The sequence below is a fragment of the Nansenia antarctica genome (assembly GCF_963989245.1).
Source record: "Nansenia antarctica genome assembly, chromosome: 3".
Taxonomy (NCBI): domain Eukaryota; kingdom Metazoa; phylum Chordata; class Actinopteri; order Argentiniformes; family Microstomatidae; genus Nansenia; species Nansenia antarctica.
Window position 1 is genome coordinate 85,088,896 of NC_137688.1, and position 11,037 is coordinate 85,099,932.

At 51.7% G+C, this 11,037-nt stretch overlaps 1 pseudogene across 1 annotated transcript in view; it reads left to right on the forward strand.

Annotated features, from left to right (window-relative positions):
• The window catches only part of LOC308154534 (protein Shroom2-like), a 23,744-nt pseudogene extending 13,586 nt beyond the window's left edge, over positions 1-10,158 (forward strand). Inside the window, exons 4-10 of the transcript in view lie at positions 1,272-1,394; positions 1,801-4,174; positions 4,664-4,746; positions 5,723-6,436; positions 6,979-7,581; positions 8,766-8,949; positions 9,841-10,158. The product of the transcript in view is annotated as a protein Shroom2-like (transcript). The remainder of the gene's footprint in view (positions 1-1,271; positions 1,395-1,800; positions 4,175-4,663; positions 4,747-5,722; positions 6,437-6,978; positions 7,582-8,765; positions 8,950-9,840) is intronic.
• The last annotated feature ends 879 nt before the right edge of the window (positions 10,159-11,037 follow it).

The window sequence follows — 11,037 nt, forward strand, 5'->3', positions numbered from 1 at the left end:
AGGGCTGTCTCCCCATGTCTCTAGTCCTGAGGGCCTCCCCATGTCTCTAGTCCTGAGGGTCTCCCCATGTCTCTAGTCCTTAGGGCCTCCCCATGTCTCTTGTCCTGGCTCTAGGGACCGTTAACAGTTCAGTGCCAGAGGACCAGAGGACTTCCAGAGACCTACTTGGTATCTTACAAACATGTCTGACATGTATTCAGATGCGTGACTATGGAGTGATTTATAAACTAATAAGAGAATCTTTAAATCTATTCTAAAACTGACAGGTAAGCCAGGGTAGTGATTGTAAGAGTGGTGTGATGTGTGTCCTCCTTCTGGTCTTAGTGAGGAACTCGTGCTGCAGCATTTTGTATCATTTGAAGTTTACTAATAGCTTTCTCTGGTTGGCCAGACAGGACAGCGTTACAGTAATCCAGCCTGCTGGTAATAAAAGCGTGCATTAGTCTTTCAGTGTCAGCCTGGGAAAGAAAAGGTTTCACCTTAGCAATGTTTCTCAGGTGATAAAAGGATGTCCTTGTCACATTCTTAACACGCGCCTCAAAATGAAGATCTGAATCAAACATGACACCCAGGTTTTTTATCTGGCATTGGGGCGTTCAGTGTCAGTGTAATGGAAGTGCCTAGATCTAGTCTCTCTCCTATCAACCTTTTTTCCCAATTATCAACACATCTGTTTTGTCCTGGTTTAACTGAAGGAAGTTCAGTGGCATCCATGCATGTATATAATATCAGCCACACACCAGGAGGAGGTGGTCAAGGAGAGGAGAGTTCAGCGCCAGCAAGACACCACTGTGTCGCAGGGACCGTACCTCTGTGGTGCACGCTCCCGTGAGGCTCCCTCCCGCCTTTTATTGTGACCACCTGTGCAATAATCATGCTGTCTAATCAGCATGATATGCCACATATCACATCTTGATATGCCACACTTGTCAGGTGGATGGATTATCTTGGCAAAGGAGAAGTGCTCACTAACACATATTTGTGAAAACGTTTTGAGAGAAATAGGCCTTTTGTGTACGTAGAAGAAATCTTTGATTTCAACTTGTGAAAATTGTTATCAAAAACAAAAGTAATTTTTAAAAGCATGAAACAGCCTTAACAGTGTTAATCAGTGTTTGTCATTATGTTATAGCAGCCATTTTGGCAAACCAATTATTAATGAACGAATGAATGATGTTACCTCTCTGCTTTATTTGGAGAGATTTAAATGGAGAATTCCTGAGTTGAGTTTTACCGACATACCAACATGATTGCTTGTCTTTTCCCTCCAGAGGGAATGAGCCTGTCTCCCGGCCCCGTTCATGGCACTCTTCCATGCTCACAGAAGACCACTCCGAACCCTCTGAAACTCTGCCTAAACCTGCACCTGTATGGCAGGCAAAACATGAAGCAAGGTGAGAGATAACGCAGGGAGTGTGGCCTCCATTCCTTGTCTGAATGCACTCAGTTAACTTCAAGATAATCTCTTTCCCCCAAATGATGTGAATTATACAACGTGGAGACATTTGTGCTAAAGCATTTTTACGTCCTCCAAGGTGATGACATGATGATGTTGTCTGGTGTCATCTTCAGAACTTTGAAATGAAAACAGGTAAATGTCACGACGAAGGTAAAGTAGATCATTTATGAAAGATCGTTTGTGATGCAGATGTCTTATCTTTGTGTTTTTCTAGCTCTTCTTCAAAAGACCTTCCCGGCTGTGTGGATCACACCGATCTTGGTCACGTAGGTCAGTATGGAGAGAGTAGAGCGCCCGTCACACCTCCTCCACCGTGCAGGACGCTGCTCCTCTCCCACCAGCCACAGCGGCGGTGCTGAGCCCATCCCTGGCAGCGGAGGAGCCGGCGGCAGGAGAGGTTCCGGCTTCAACTGCTTCTCCGCCAGCTCCAGCCCCCCTGACCCTCCTCTGTCCGACAGCGACGCTGCCGGCGCTGAGAGCATGTTCTATAAGGGGGTCCAGAGTGAGAGGGCCAGGCAGAGCGAGCGGCCCAAGTACCTGCAGCTTCCTGTGGGGAATGGCATGTGGGAGAGCCCTGGGACAGAGAACCTACCAGGGGGCGCCAGGTACTCCAGCTCAGGCAGGTCGAACGTAGGCCCTGTGTGGCACGTCCCTGAGAGGAAGAAGGCGACAGCGACCCCCTCTCCTTCCCCTCCACCCCCTCCTCTGTGCAGTGACAGTTCTACGACCGCCAAGGCCTTCCCCTACACCGAGGGGCCTGACGGTCATACCCAGCTGAAGTCTCAGGGAAGAGCTATGGACAGGCTGTGTGAGCCTGCGGACCACAGCGTCCACAGGAGTCACCGTGTTACCATGGACAGGCTGTGTGAGCCTGCGGACCGCAGCATCCACAGCCGTGTTACTCATAATGAGAAAGGGCCAGATGCCAGGCGCAGTTTGTACGCACCTCCTAAGAAAGACCTTCTCCGCCCTAACAACAACAACACCCTAGCAACAGCAGCTGACTGGAACCACAACCAGCTCAACCCACACAAGCTGTATTCCTTATCTAGTACTGATGTGAGGCAAAGTCAGTCTCCCTTAGCCTATATACCCAACCATCAGAGGCAATATAGTGATGAAAGCACTTTTTACCTGCAAACCAGAGCCATACATCCACCAAAGCCCCACCAAAGTGTAGGCAGCTACTACCGCAGCCTGCAGGATCTCCCTACCGACGTCTGTAACAGGAATCAGGTGAGGACCTCTTTGGCATCCCTGTCCAGCGTCACCGCCGACCAAAGGCCTGACAGCGGAGGACATATCCGTTATTACTGCATCACTTCAGCAAAGCATCCTGCCCAGCCGGAGCCTCATGTTAGGCAGGGAAAGACAGAGGGCTGGAGGACAGACGCACAGGCAGTTCAGGGGACCAATCACAATGACAGGAGCTCCATGAGTTCCCATCAAGCCAATAAGGTCAAGTATCCTCTACCTCAGCCTCGGCCGTCTCATCCCGACAGCAAGGACCGCAATGGGCCTTCAAAACCAGCGAACGGCCTGCTGTACAGGCCCCAATCCTCCAGTCTACCCTCAGCTAGCAGATCCAGCTCAGAGGAGAAGGACGGCCAGAAGAGAGGTGAGGGAAACTCTTCAAAGACCCAGCTCAAACAACGGTTTTCTCCCAGTCAACCCAACGAGCACAAGGTCATTCCACTGAGAGACGTGCAGCAGGACCCATGGCTGTCCAGGGAGGACCAGCGAATCTCCCCCCAGAAGACCCCTCTGCTTCACTGCTTATCCCAGGAGAGCAGGAGCCTGACGGAGAAGGACCAGGTCCTAAACAGCTGCACCTCAGCCACTCAGGAGACACAGGATTCCACCGTCAGCAAACTGGCCAGACGGAGTGACCGCTACGCCACCACTCTCCGCAACGAGATCCAGCTGAAGAGGGCCCAGCTGCAGAAGAGCCGGAGCGCGGCCACCCTGACGTGCCTCAGCGAGGCAGACGAGGAGTCGGAGGCGTGGAGGTCCAGCGAGACGTCCGTCTCCTCCTCCGACGGCTCCTTCTCCAGCACCTATAAGGACCACCTGAAGGAGGCGCAGGCCAGGGTCCTCCAAGCCACTTCCTTCAGGAGGAGGGACCTGGAACCGCCTGGGACAGAGGCTCATAAACCGACCAATGGCCACGTGTCCCGCATCGGTGGCCGCAAGCGCTTCCCTCTGGACAAGAGAATCCGCTCTTACTCTGAGCCGGACCAGATCAATAAGGTTGGGGTGGAGGGGGAACATCCCACAGGGACAGCGGCAGGGTCCTTTGTGGGCCGACGTCAGTTCTTTGAGACGGCAATGAAACCTGCCTTTTCCAGACCCGTCCCAAAGCCCGGCCTGCTGAGCGCCAGTGGGGGGGAGCATGGTGACGGCAAGACCGTAGAAAGAACCCACTCGGGAGACCCCCAGGAGGCCCGGAGGCGGGCCAGTGAGACCCCCTCTGAGCCCCACCGCAGCACAGACCCCCTCAGCCCCGGGCGCAGACAGGCCAAGCTGGAGCAACAGAGACTCGGCACGTTCGCTGAGTATCAGGCCTCCTGGAGTCTGCGGAGAAAACCGACAGAGACAAAGACCCAGGGGCGGTATCACTCTGCTGAGAACATCCTGGACCCGGGAGCAGAGGAGAAGCCCCCCTGTGTCCACGAGAGGTCCCGCTCGTCTCCGTCTGCAGACCTCTACGGACAGGTGAGTGTTCTTGTGGCTTGTGGGATGAGAAACTAATCTGAGAAAGCAATTCTTTGGTCCTAAAAAAGGTGATATGTAATGTCTGACATGTTACAATACCGACATGTTGTTTTAATGCCACAGCACAAATATTGAACCAGCTGACCTTGTACTGTAGAAGCAGAACAGCCGGGTTCGGGGGGCGGCGGTAGCCTAGAGGTTAGAGAGGCCGGCTAGCAAGCGGAAGATTGCTGATTAGATCACCGCCTCAGGAGGGAGCTTGCATGTGCCCTTGAGCAAGGCAGACTTAACCCCTAATTGATCCTGGGGCGCCAACTATGGCTGACCCTGTGCCTAGAGCAAAAAAATACCAAATTCCAACAATTGACTGATAAGATTGCATGGCAAATAAAACATTCTTCTTCTTCATTCTCCTTTTAGCCATATTATGCATGTCATGATCTTCCAGTGGATGATTGAATTGTTATATTTGTGTGTTCTACATGTCAGACTGTCCCTGCGCCGTGGACAGAGGCTGTTGAACTCCCCTGTCTGGAACACAGACACGACCAACCAGGAGGTTCTACTGCCAGGTGAGAAACACACAATATCACAGCTCTCTTTTCTCCTAAGTCAGCAAATCGTGAGCTCAGAATGATAAGGTTCTATCTCCGTTTAGGGCAGTTCAGAGATATTGAGCGTCAACGTTTTTACATTCCATTATGTTTTGGGAGATGGAACCTTTGTATTTTATGAATTACAAACTAAAAAATGTTAACATTTTAAAAAGTAACACCACACAGGCATTAATAAACACCTAATGGATCAGATTATGTAAAAAACTCAATTTTGACAAAAATGGAGATAGAACCTTATAATTCTAACGTCACGAAATGACAAAAATATCAAGGGGGCAAGGGGTTAGTGGCCAGCTAGTATGTGAAATGGGAAATCGGTTTCAGCACTGAATACCATACCATTTTGTGAGTCTCTTTAGACTATTTTTCATTGTCATCTGAACAACATGATAGGAGGGAAGGATGCATATTGTAGAGAGCTGCTCTTTTTTTTCTGAGTGTAGATATCTTGTCCTCCTGTTGACTCTGCAGTAACACATACCCACATTTGACAAAAGCAGTTGAATTATTGAGGGTGGAGAGAGTGTCAGTGTAGTGGTTCTCAGATGATCAGCATTGGGGAGTTTCTCCACTAGTGGTGTAACCCAATCCCAGGCTGTCACTCTCAACCCAGGTCTCATGTGACACATTCATTGACCCGTTCTTTACCTGAGAGAAAAATGACTCCCTGTTTCCAGTCGACGGGTTCGTCCCATGACAGAGCTAAAGAAGCACAGAAATCAACATGGCAATAAGCGTCTTTTCATCATCAGTAAGAGCTGATGTCATGTTTTGTAATTTGATCTTCTGTCATGTAGATAGTCCCCACAGGAACACCAATAAATCAATTCAGACGAGTCTCAACTCAACTCCATCTCTCTGTGTTAACAGTTAAACATGTGCTTCGCCTCAGGATGTTGCCTGATCATTTGTGTCTCCCGTTCTCTGGCAGAGGGCGCATCGAGAGCGCCGTGAGTCACACACCAGTGCGGCTGGACCGGTTCCCACAGCCTTCTGAGTCTGCTCCAAGAGACGAGTCACAGAGCGGAGACGTGGCTGCTCCCCTCCCCTCTGACCACAGACTCCAGCCTGACCCCGGGGACCCCGCCCCTGCCCTCCCCCCGTGCCCCCCCAGCCACAGCCTCGTCCAGGGCCATGTGTCCAAGCCACCGGCCGCTCCCCGGGACCAGGGCCTCCTGCCACAGAAGACTCGCTTATGCCCGGAAACCACATCGTCCTCCTCCTCCTCCTCCTCCTATTCTGGCGACTCCCAGGAATTCCCGCCTGGCTCCCAGGCTGAGCGAGTGGCACAGTCGCACTCCCCAGACGACACCCGGCTGAATCCCTCCTCCCCGGCCTGTGGCTCCTCTCTGGGCCTCGGCTCCTCCTCCCTAGGCCCCTCTGCCTCCCCCGGGAGGAACTCTGGACCGGAGGCGGCGACAGGACACGAGGAGGAGAGAGGAGCAGCAGCAGCAGCGGCGGCAGCACTTCTCTCCACGGTACAACCACCACCTTCCAGCTCCTCCTCCTCTCCTCTCCTCTCCTCCACGCCTGGCGTTCTGAGCGTTCCTTCTCCAGGCGGAACATGCTGTCCGTCGCCACAGTTTGCTCCTCCGAGACCGACCGACAAGCCTCCGCTTACCACGCAGGACGAGGCCCAGAGCAGGTACGCAACTTAAACTGTCAATCATTCAGCCTTTTTTTCCTGTCTTCCTCAGCTCCCCCCCACTCGGCACCACAGTCCATAGTGACGTGACGCCGTTGTCTGCGTGGCTATCACGGCGCCGTGCGTCGTACGGTACCTCAAAGCGATGCAGATGTGTGATTTGAATAATAGGTTTTTAGCGCTCTGCTTTGGGTGCTCATAATTGCTTGCGGCTGTTTGCCCGCTGGGACATTGAGCGCGGAGGAGAAAGCTTAAATGTTATTGAATCATGACTGCATGACCTTTCCGTTGCCCGTGCTGTTACTGAGTCTCTGTTTCCTGTATGAACTGTGCTCCTGTAGTTAAATGCCCTCCGTTTGAGACTTAGTTAATGTACTTACAGTACATTGTTTTTCCCGCAACGTACCTGCTGACAAATACATCTGCTAAAGTTCACATACTCTCAGAGAATGAGTTTGGTCATAATGGGACGTTTTAGGATGTTATTCTGTTGCCTAATTGTCAACATCAAATTTGATACCAGATTTGGTGTCTCTGTACAGGCCAGAAAGCAGGACGGCTAATGTCATGGAGCTGAACGGTGTTGTGAAGAAGATTCCGCTGAAGATAGTCCATGTTGAGAGCAGTGCAGAGAGAGCGGGCCGGCGGTACCTGCCTCCCGGTGAGGCCCTTGGTGGTGATGGGGGGCCCAGCCCTCCCCAGCCCACCCTCCTGGCCTCCCTGGACCAGTCCCACTCCCTGTTCTGTGCCTACACTCGCCTACAGGGGCCCCAGAGGCCCCCAGACCCCAGCCCTCCTAGGGGCAGAACCTCCCAGAGGCCCCCAGACCCCAGCCCTCCTAGGGACGGAACCTTCCGCGCGGCTCCGGGCGAGCGCTCCTCCACGGAGGCGTCCGGAAGCAACGGCGTCCCCGGCGTGGCGGGCCAGCCCCCGGAGGTGGAGGAGGAGGAGGTGAAGAGAGAGGAGCTGGCCAGGGACATCATGGGCAAGGACAAGTCTCTGGCCGACATCCTGGACCAGAGCAGGAGGAGGACCACCATGGACCTGATGGAGGGCATCTTCCCCCAGGGGGGGCAGCTGCTGGAGGGGACACACCAGCGCAGGAAGGGCCCCAAGCACGCCTCCCCCAGGAACACAGACGACAGGTGCGTGTGTGTGTGTGTGTGTGTGTGTGTGTGTGTGTGTGCGTGCATGCGTGCATACAAGCCTGTTTAGACCTGTGGATGACTACTGTTCACATCTACCGTACACATCCACATACATGCAATGTGCACACGTCCCTATATTGTAGTAGTTGAAATGCTTAATAGTTTTGTATGATAATTGGTATATAAAACGCCTGACTTTTGGAGCATTTGTTCAGGTCTTTATCCTGTGGATGTAGATGAGTTACAGCGCATATTATGTTTTCTTTTTAATACCTTGCCACGGTTTGAGGATTAGCTAGAGGGAAAATGTATCCATGAGGTCATTCATGACAAAAACACATGTTGGTAGATTTCTAAACACTGTGCAGCATTGACCCTGCTGCCCTCTGCTGGTTGTATTACAGAAGACATTTCTATTTTGTCTCTGTGTCTCTGTCTCTATGTCTCTGTCTCTGTCTCTGTTTCTGTCTCTGTCTCTGTCTCTGTCTCTGTCTCTGTCTCTGTCTCTCTGTCTGTCTGTCTCTATATCTGTCTCTGTCTCTGTCTCTGTCTCTGTGTCTCTCTGTCTGTCTGTCTGTCTGTCTCTATATCTGTCTCTGTCTCTGTCTCTGTGTCTCTCTGTCTGTCTGTCTCTATATCTGTATCTGTCTCTGTGTCTGTGTCTGTCTCTGTCTGTCTCTGTCTCTGTGTCTCTCTGTCTGTCTGTCTCTGTCTCTGTCTCTGTCTCTGTGTCTCTCTGTCTGTCTGTCTCTATATCTGACTCTGGCTCTGTGTCTGTCTCTGTGTCTGTCTCTGTCTCTCTGTCTCTGTGTCTGTGTCTGTCTCTGTCTCTGTCTCTGCCTCTGTCTCTGTCTCTGTCTCTATGTCTGCCTCTCTGTCCATCTGTCTCTGTCTCTGTCTCTGTCTCTGTCTCTGTCTCTATGTCTGTCTCTCTGTCCATCTGTCTCTGTCTTTGTCTCTGTCTCTCTGTGTCTCTCTGCCTGTCTGTCCCTGTCTCTGTCTCTCTCTCTCTGTGTCTCTCTGCCTGTCTGTGTCTGTGTCTGTCTCTGTCTCTGTCTCTCTCTGACTCTGTCTCTGTCACTGTGTCTGTCTCTCTCTGACTTTGTCTCTGTCACTGTGTCTGTCTGTCTGTCTCTGTCTCTGTCTCTGTCTGTCTCTGTGTCTCTCTGCCTCTCTTGCAGGAGGGAGGAGGAGGGCGTGTCGGCCTGCCTGTCCGTCTCCCTGGCGACCAGCTCCTCCTACTACAGCACGTCAGCCCCCAAGGCAGAGCTGCTGATCAAGCTGAAGGGCATGCAGGAGCAGATGGAGGAGGAGCAGGAGGAGGAGGAGGAGGAGGAGGAGGACGTCAACCTGGCCGGCAAGAAGGTCTGGAGCCTCACACTCACTCTCCTCTAAGACGCCTCAGATGACTCACCTGTGTGTGTGTGTGTGTGTGTGTGTGTGTGTGTGTGTGTGTGTGTGTGTGTGTGTGTGTGTGTGTGGAAGGTTACGGAATACTGTTTACCCACAATTCCACTTTTTGTGGAGAAAGAAAACCCATAGGAATGAATGGTAGAATGTTCAAATCCTTTTACATCTACGTTCAGCGACTTTCACTGTCACTCAAAATATAACAGTATTTTGAAATAAATGTATAATTTTTACTTTATGATTTTTGTTTGACACCTAGCGAACTCAGTTTGACTTGAGTTGTTATGATAACCACCAACTGCCACTTAACTGTTACAGGTGTCCCACTGATCTAGAGCAACAGGAAAGGAGAGAGGGAGCGAGAGAGAGAGAGAGAGAGAGAGGAGAGAGAGAGAGAGAGAGAGGGAGAGAGAGAGAGAAGGAAAGAGGGAGAGAGAGAGGGGGAGAGGCAGAGGGAGAGAGAGAGAGAGAGAGAGAGGGGGGGGGAACGAGGGAGAGAGAGAGAAAGAGACAGAGAGAGGCAGAGAGACATTGGGGTAATATTGCTACTATTGTTACTAGCTAGTGCTAGTTAGCTTGGCAGGAACTAAATAGTGCTAGCTAGCTAATACAAGGTAATTGTTGTGGTGAGTAAGCAAATATGTCTCCACTGACCTGCCCCCTACTGGCTGTTCACTATTTCCACAGGAATTGTCCTTGTCGAGTTACAGTATCGTCCAAAAACACCTTTCTCCTACGTCGACAGTTAACGATTACGGTTGAAATGACCGCCTTTCCTCTCACCAATGACACGTTGTTGTCGTCGTTCCCTCTTCCCTCCACCCCCCCCCCCTCCACCCCCCACAGCAACAGCTGATTGACAGCCTGAGCAGGAAGCTGCAGGTGTTGCGGGAGGCGAGGGAGAGCCTGCAGGAGGACGTGCAGGACAACAACGCCCTGGGATCCCAGGTGGAGGGCACCGTGAGGCGCGTCTGCAGGCCCAACCAGCTGGACAAGTTCTGCATGTTCGTGGGCGACCTGGACAAGGTGGTGAGCCTGCTGCTGTCCCTGGGAGGCAGGCTGGCCCGGGTGGAGAACGCCCTGAACACCCTGGAGGAGGACGCCTCGCCAGAGGAGAAGGTAGTGGAGGGGGGGAGGGTGGGGAGGGGAGGGGGGCGAAGGTAGGGGAGGAGAGGGAGAGGAGGGGAGGGGTAGTGTGTGTGTGTGTGTGTGTGTGTGCGTGTGTGTGTGTGCGTGCGTTCGTTCGTGCGTGCTTGCATGCGTGCGTGCAGGGGGAAGGGGGGGGGCTACATTTTTTCTTGCTCTCTGCAACTTTATTTAAAAGGGCATTTATGTTTATCTTATCCTACAAGTCAAAGTCAAGTTTATTTATATTGCTGTTCATACAAGCAAATGTAGCACAGCAAATGTAGCACACAGTGCTTACCAGAACAGAGGTAGCCTTGAGAACAGATGGTTCTCATTGCCAGGAAAATGTATCTGGAAAAAAGACAAAGAGTTGACAATTAGTCGGATTCATGGAATTCTGTTTGTCCATTTTCAACTGTCAAATGTCTGAAGTCCACTCTTACCTGGATTTCTCCAGCTAAGAGAGAGAGAGAGAGAGAGAGAGAGAGAGAGAGAGAGAGAGAGAGAGAGAGAGAGAGAGAGAGAGAGAGAGAGAGAGAGAGAGAGATGAGTCGGTCATCTTGTCTACCAATTCATGAATGAGATCAAACTGCTATCAACCTACCACAGCCCTCTCATACGTGCCGGCTGGCTGAACCAATCCCTGCTCCGCTGGCCAGTCGGGAAACCAGACTGGTTTCTGGTTCTTTATTATTTTCTCTTCTCTTTCTTCTTTTCGTTTTGCTTTCTTGAATATCTGGCCGTTTTTGATCACACTTATCTGTCTCCGCCTATCCCTCCTCCTCCTCCTCCTCCTCCTCCTCCTCCTCCTCCTCCTCCTCCTCCTCCATAGCTATTCTTTTCTCCTCTTTCTCTATAGCCTCCTCTTTTCTCTCCTCCAATTTTCTCTCTTTCATCTCACACTTTCTTTCCACA